Below are 7,997 nucleotides of genomic sequence, written 5' to 3'. Positions count from 1 at the left end.
TTCGCTCTGCCTAAGCATTCCTCAGCCCCTTTATGTGAATGAGAGGAAATGCAAGGCAAAGAGAGAATGTGAGAAAAAGCATCATGTTTCTGCCTAAGCACACAGATGAAATGAAGGCTTTATAAAGCCCAACTCCTTACAGCATTCAATATCCATAGGACACAAAGCTTGTTTTTGCAACAGTGGTGGATATTTACTCTCTAGGATACCTAAATGCTGCTCAAGTGTCAGCTGAGAATTTGCCTCGTGTTTGTTTACTGCCTAACACACGGGTGGTCCTAGCTCCTGAACCCAAGGGTTTAAAGACTCAATAAAAAAATGCCAATAAACAATAGATACAAAAGCAGATAAATGGGGAACTGGAGCCATTTGTTAAATAAGCATGACTAAGACTTCCAGAATTAGTATGTACAGGACTCCTCATAAGCCAAAAAATAATTATGAGGGACAGGATTAAAATGTGAGTGATCAAAAAGCCTTCAAAGGACTTCAGAAGGGACCCCAGTGCGTTCAGGGGGAGAATAATAGCTCTGCAATTCAGTTGCATCTCTCATTAAACACTGTTAAAAACTCTATGAAAAGAAAATTGAATCAAATTTAAAACAGCTAGTAGATATTCTTTTGGATAGTATTATGCCAGCAAGAAGAATAAAAAACAGCAGTGCCAGTGTTACCATGTGTTACCAATGTTAAAAACTTGATCCCAAAAACATCAAAAGAAGGAATTTACTATGCATTATTATGTTAGTATAAACCTTCCATCTCTTTCCTTACTGGGACCATTCTTCACATGACATTTTCTGGAAAACGTTGAGAAACCCATGATGACTGTAACAAAGTGAGTATACAGTGCTGTAGACAGGGAAAAAATATCTTACAGCCCTCTTTAATACTTTCTGTCCTGTCTGTGTAACCGCAGACAATTCTGGTAGTCATGCAAACACACCCTTAAGCCTGAGTGGCCTCAGGAAATTGCTTAATAGTGATGAATGAACAAAAGCAATGCAGAATAAAATGAAAAAAAAACAAAAACAAAAAAAAACTGTCTGATGCTGGAATTGCACATTACAGAATTAAATTTGAAGCATGCTGTAATTCCAAATTTGATCCACACAAGTAAATCTCACACACTTGAGCCAACCCCTGGCTTCGTATCTGAACTTTCCAATTGTTCCACTTACACAAAACTGTCTTGGACATTTTACGAAAACAGACTCACTTTCAAAATTTCCAATACTTCCTATCTTCAAGGGTGCCAGAATTACCACAAGAATGTCTTTTTCCTGGCATTTTGAATAGGCCTCACTGATAGGATACACCAGAGGAAAACTTACACCAGGAACACTGCTTTATTTAAGATTAGAGTTTTTGTTATACCAAGCCAACTCGGACATCTCCTTAGTCTGATAACCCACTGCCAGTGGCTTTTGCTGAGTAAAACCAAACCAAAAAGTCCTAATGGTCTTTGACAAATGTTCAATTCTGATAACACCCCATTTCTGCACAAGCACAATCCCTTGCTGCCAACCAGTGGAGTAATCAAGAGAGAATCAAGGCTCTCTGTACATAATCAGTAATGCCCATATTTTAATAGCAAATTAACACTATAAAACCAAATCACATGTATAAGTTAACGCAGACAATAATGCAGGCAGCAGTGGATGTTTCTCTTAGAATTGTGTGTGAAATTAATTTATTCACTGGAACCAACAAAAATTGCCACATTCAACTAGTTTGATGGTATTTTTTTAAATCAAAGTATAAAGAGGCAATTAAAGGAAGAGAAATCAGCTTTTAATCTTTCTGGAGAGATCCCTGAAGAAATATTTTATGGCAAAAAAAAATTGAAACAGTAGTAAAAACAGCAGTACTGGCTTATAGAGGGGTTAGATAAGCACATCCACGCTAGATTAATGCACTTTCTGGATGAATGTTCAACTTTTCTAAGCCTTCCGACTTCCTTTGAAACCAAGACAAAAAATAAATTAAAAAAAAAAAATCATAGTTTAATTTCTTCTTACTTTCCACTTCAAATGGGTAATGCAAGAAGCGAAGAACTGATTCCAAGTCATCCAATGAGCAAATTCAGGGACTCAAGTTACACTTAATTAAAGGTGGGTCATCTGTAAGCCAGTTTTGTAAATGCTTTTTTGTTGTTTCTGTTTGTTTGTTTGTTTCACCCTGCCTGCACTCCAATAAACCATTCATGCTGAAGACAGTCAATGATCTCCAATTTTTAAATCAGCCACTATGAATCAGAACAGAAACTATCTTGCAGCAACATATCACCTTGGAGCATTTGTTTCTCCACTTGGCTCTTGTAGTAAAAGCACATCTAATTCATACAAACCCTAGACTATTCCAGAATGGACAAGAAATGCAGTGGAGAAAAGACTACATGTTAAAGACACCAAACCACCTGAGAAAGATATGTTATTATTCTAGTTGGCCATTCAGTTGTCTCTGTTCATGAACAGATCAACTGCGTATCTGAACAGAGGGACGAAATAACGGCTTCTATACAGTAGTACCACAAAATTAATTAGGTTTATGTTCAAAACCATAATCCTTTCATATTCTTGGAATCATCTTCTAAACAATACCTTAAACCCAAATAAACTGATTAAATCCAAGCAAGCAAAAATAAGATCTTGGACTGAAAAATCCCAGGCATTCATCCAAAGCAGCCATCCCTCCCCTGACTCCAGTGTGTTTCGGATCACAGCCCTCAGCCCTTCTGATCTGTTTGTGCGCTGCCCAAGATTCTAGAATAGCCCCTTTGAAGTTGCTTTTCACAGTTCAGCAAGCACACAATGTTGTGTCTATTACAGGACTCAGCAAAGAGGTAACTATCTTCCAATAATATCCTCTTTTAAAGCAGGAAAATGCCCTGAGTCTTTTACTTTACAGATTTTCCTCAAGAAAATATAACACGGATCCAAGAACACAAAATAGCAGAATCAGTGTAAACAAAGCACTATTTCTAGTGTGACCTGCTGTGCTCACCACCAGAAACTGCCCCCCATCTCTTTCCCCCTCCTATCTTTCCTTGCGGTGTGATCAGAAAAGCATATCATATGCTACAACATTTGTTTTACAGAGTAATGGCATGCATTTCAGCTGCCATCAAGACACGCATTCCTATATTCCCTGAACTGCAGGCTCCTATGAGCTAAAGACGGCAGAGGATCTATCAGTACACCCAGCCCCCCTCTCTCCCCACAGCACCTAGCCCAGGCTGGCGGGGTGGTCTGTCCCTCTCAGCAGGCCGCAGTGGTGATCTAGGAGTGGGCTCTAAGCAGAAGAGTAGGCCTGTTAGCTGCACACTCATTTCTGACATCTCCATCCCAATCCCCAGGCAAGGCTCAGCCTGGGAGATCATACCACTGAGCTGTCAGCCCTGCAGAACATCTTCCTGGGCTCTCTACAAGTTCTAGAAATCCCCAAACCAACAGCACTACCAGGATTTTTCATGGAAGACTATTTAGAATCATAGAATCACCAAGGTTGGAAAAGAACTCCAGGATCATCCAGTCCAACAGTCTACTTGCCACCCACAATGCCCCACTAAACCACATTCCTTAGTACAAAATCTAACCGCTCCTTGAACACCTTCTGGGACACTGACTCCACTATTCTGGAAAATAAATTTTTCCTAACATTCAATCCAAATCTCTGCTGACACAACTTGAGGCCATTTCCTCTAATCCTATCACAAGTTATGCAGGAGAAGAGGCCGACCCCCACCTCATCACATCCTCCTTTCAGGTAGTTACAGAGAGCAATAAGGTCTCCCCTGAACGTCCCCTTCCCCAGATTGAACAATCCCAGTTCCCTTGGCTGCTCTTCCAGACCACCAGTTTTGTTGCCCTTCTCTGGACACACCCCAAGGCATCTATGTCTTTCTTGTAGTGAGGGGCCAAAACGGACACAGTACTGGAGGTGTGGCCTCACCAGTGCTCAGTACAGAGGGACAATCACTTCTCAGCTCCTGCTGGCAACACTAGTTCTGATACAAGCCAGGATGCCGTTGGCCTTCTTGGCCACCTGGAAACCTTGCAAAGGCTAAATGATGCTCTATGAGGTATCTGCACCTGAAATCAACACTAAGCATTTCCTCTTAATTCAGCCAATTTAGTTTCCTGGGCAGTTTTTTCCCTTCCCTCCCAAGCTTTCAAAACACAGGAGTCTTTCTGCTTAACACAGGGAGCTCACTGCACCCAGAGCACCCACACTACTCTTTTATGCACAACTAGGATACCACAGACAAATGCACCACCTTACATTGCTGCTTTACTGCCACAGCCCTCCATCTGTTTTAGCCCCGTGACTTTTGGTATGCCTTCACACACCCACACTAGCCTTGCTCATTTTATTGCCCTTTTCTACTCCTCAGATCTTTCTTCGCTGCTGGTCTGTCAATGCTGAGGGAGGGTTCACTTCCAGCAGCTGCAGGCACTGAAGTTTTACACATTTACAGGTAAAATGCACCAAGCTCTTCTGATGTCTTTCATGTTCCTTTCCTGATTGTCATCATACTGGCATTTATGTTATGCTGATAATGAGCATAAATGCATTTTATTCTCATCCACACCAGGTTTCCAAAAAGAGCTGCAACTCGCTCAAGCAACATGAAGAGTATGTACATGATGATACACAATATCTTTCAGTCCAATGCTGAGCCCCAAACTGCTCTTAAGGCAGACGGAATTTCAGCCCAACCAACACAAAGGCATATACTGTGGCTAGCTGACAGGCAGGAAGGGGTTTGGGTTTTACAGTTCCTGCGAGTCTTCCAGCAGTCACAGGGTAATGTGACAGAATGTAAACATCTTTGAAGTGAAAATAGTTTGGAATAAAATGGATGTTTCATTTTTTCCCCAAACCTGTCTTTGTTTCAGATCAATAATCATTACAAGTAGCAATCTGAAGCTCAAACATCTGAGCATGGGAATGCCCAGGATCGTTATGTAGCATCTTCTGATTTAGCTGTCAGGTTTTGTTTAGCATTCTGCACCCATCCTCCAGTTTAGCTTGCCTGAAAATTTTAAATGCAAATTTATTTGCAAGGTGGCATAAAAGAATATCAGAATTTTACCTTACACCACAGCTTCTAACTCAGCTCCCTCTTCCTCACTCCCATATACACACATTTCACAGCCACTAAAATAAATATTTGAATAGAAAAATCTTTACCTATTATATTTTTCCCTACTAAAAGATTTCATTGGCCTTTCTGCTGAAACAGACCTAAATCACAGTTTAAGCAACACTTTAATATCACCAACAGCTTGAAACATACAATTTTTGAACAGGCAACCGATGTCTATAATAGTAATACTTAATTCAAATAATCCATAAGCCTCATAGTATTTTCCATCTTCTTAGGGCTAGATATACGTGAGCTAATTAATCACTTTAATCACTATTTTCTCCACACCTCAAATTCACCATTCTTGTTCCAAGAAACCATGGGGAAAGCAAATGGTACCAGGAGGACATACTTCTGGACAAGCACTGGTCATTTTCCTCTGTTCTTTTTGTTCAGTGTAAGTGAGTCCTGGACCATAGACGTAGGCAGCAAATTACCAGGTCTCATAATTCAACAGTTCCTTCAGACACTTTGATCATAGCTACAGGAAAAGCAAACTGTCCATTGACCTGACTATGAAGACATTTTTCTAGCAGCAGTGCTAAAGAACTTTAAACACCATTAGATGTTCAGAAATAGATCTAACCATTCTCTTGGTGTGAGGATGCTCCTTCCCATCTACAGAACCAATCTAGGCACAAGTTGAACACAGCTCAGCCATTCTACACTGTGTTATACAAGATCAGAATATGCTTCAGAAATTATAATAACACTATTTACAGCAAAAAAAAAAAAGCCTTCATCTTCCCCTTGGAGAACAATTTTTCCTTTGCTTTTGTGGTTTATTATCAAACATACATGCAAGAATGATGCTTTAAAGGACAACAAAGAAGTAGGCCTGCATGTCAGCTGGCACAAATTATCAGAGCATTCAATGCTGAGCCAATATAACTTGTTTCAGCTAATATCCACTATAATATTGAACTCTACTGATGAAACAGGAAAAGCTATTTTTAGTCATTATCTATTGTTTTTCATAAGAGATTAATTGCCACTTAGAGTTCTCTTACGGATCTTGCATTTTATCATATGTGTTTATGGAGTTGTTCATTAATCCTGGAGGTTTTTATATTAATTAAAAAAAAAAGATAACTTTGCTGGCTTTCTTTATTGTGACTACATCTAACAACTATAATTCTACCTGCCATAAAAACTGAAAGACACTGCTTCTATAACAGAACTCTGTGAAGAAGAGGGGTGACTGTAACTGAAGGATAAGATTTTTTTTTAACTGCTCAGGGCTTGATTTTCTCAAGTGCTGAAGACTCAGAACTTGACCTGCACTACTGGTTGACACAAATGCATTTCTGTCAAGGTCTTCCGAAGAGCTCTAAATACAACTGTTTGAGAACTAAAGAGAAAGAATCAGGAATCTGGCAGTTTATTCCAGAGCATAGGAGTGCTAAAAATCCAGCCTTATCTTGGGCAATGAGTTCTTTCAGAAATTCCTCTTACACTGGGTGTCTATTTACTGCATACTCTCTGGGAACATGTCTTAATTCCATATTCCTTCCACAGTCTTCCCCTAGTCAGATTATTAATAAGAAAAATGAAGCATTAAGTCACCCCATCAATAGTGTGTGTTACGAGTACGAAATCTCTGTTATTATGTGTTTCTAGTAACACATTAATAGACTAACATGGAATAAAACAACTGGAGTTAAATTCATTTGACTCCTAGAACTAAGTTTTAGATGAGTTATTCTTTGGCTAAGGGAGAAGTTATGACCAAGGGACAGTTTTGCAAGGTAGCACCACAGTCAGAAATCCACCTATGCCCTAGATGCCAAGACTGCCTTTTTTCACAGCTGGCCTATGTGGTACTACTTCTATTATGCAAACTATAAGAAGGCTGCCTCATCATCACCTACTATTCTTCTTTCTGTACAGCCAATAGGTGTGTGAGACAGTGAAACAGAAAAGAAAATCATTTACTTTAAATGAAGCATCAATGTTTTGTTTTAAATGTATATTTTGATAATTAATCGATGTGCTGATAAATGCAAAAAACTGATTATTTCCTCCGATTTAAAGCGCACTCAAAAGCACACTGGCTGGGAATTAGAAGCAGTAGAAAAGCTAAATCATCTCCTTGATCCTTTTCCTCAGGCTGCCTGCTCTTGTTGCCTCTCCAATATTAAACGCTGGATTGCATCCAACTTAATGTATTCTTGTAGAGAAAGGAGGCACCGGACCTTTATCAACCATCAGCAATAAACTGCCAAAATTATCAGCACCTGCACACGCGCACATACACACATACTGAAACTGAAACACACGAGCCCGTCTTCTGCAGAAGCTATCAGAGATTATTACACGCTTCAGGATGGAAACATGCAAAATCATTCTGTAAAAAATCTTACTCATGCATACAGATCTTACTTGCGTGAATAAGGCTCTCAGCAGCCAGCCCACAGGAATCACATTTAGAGCCAGCTCGTTACCTGAGACAGCTATTTCAGACTGCAAGAGAAAGGAGATGAGCGTCTGCACAAACACTAACCCAACAGCCCCGCGGCGTGCAAGAACTGCGAGCCCGAGGTCTGGAACTAACAGAAGCACCACGCTAGGGGGAAACGTGGCTCTGCTTCCAAAGGAACGAACAAAGCCCTGAGCTGACCCACCTCGCTGAGAGCCCCAACATCGAGGGGACACCCCGCTCCCCCCGCTGGGATAGGGGCCGTCCCCCGGGCAGGGACAGGAACAGGGACAGATCCAGACTCAGACTCAGACCCGGACCCGCCGCTCTCACCGTGTTCCGCTGCGGGCAGTGGCCGCGCTCCGTGGCCGCTCAGTGCGGGCCGGGCCGCACCGCGCCGCACAATGCGCGGCCGCGCGGGCGGAG

At 41.0% G+C, this 7,997-nt stretch overlaps 1 long non-coding RNA gene across 1 annotated transcript; it reads left to right on the top strand.

The window, feature by feature from the left end:
• The first annotated feature begins 582 nt into the window (after positions 1-582).
• On the top strand, positions 583-6,228 carry LOC109365593. The gene is made up of 3 exons (XR_002111290.2): positions 583-2,845; positions 4,397-4,480; positions 4,598-6,228. It is a non-coding gene; the product is annotated as an uncharacterized LOC109365593 (long non-coding RNA).
• Positions 6,229-7,997: the final 1,769 nt, after the last annotated feature.

The sequence above is a fragment of the Meleagris gallopavo genome, chromosome 1 (assembly GCF_000146605.3).
Source record: "Meleagris gallopavo isolate NT-WF06-2002-E0010 breed Aviagen turkey brand Nicholas breeding stock chromosome 1, Turkey_5.1, whole genome shotgun sequence".
NCBI lineage: Eukaryota > Metazoa > Chordata > Aves > Galliformes > Phasianidae > Meleagris > Meleagris gallopavo.
This window is presented reverse-complemented; position numbering and strand designations above follow the sequence as displayed.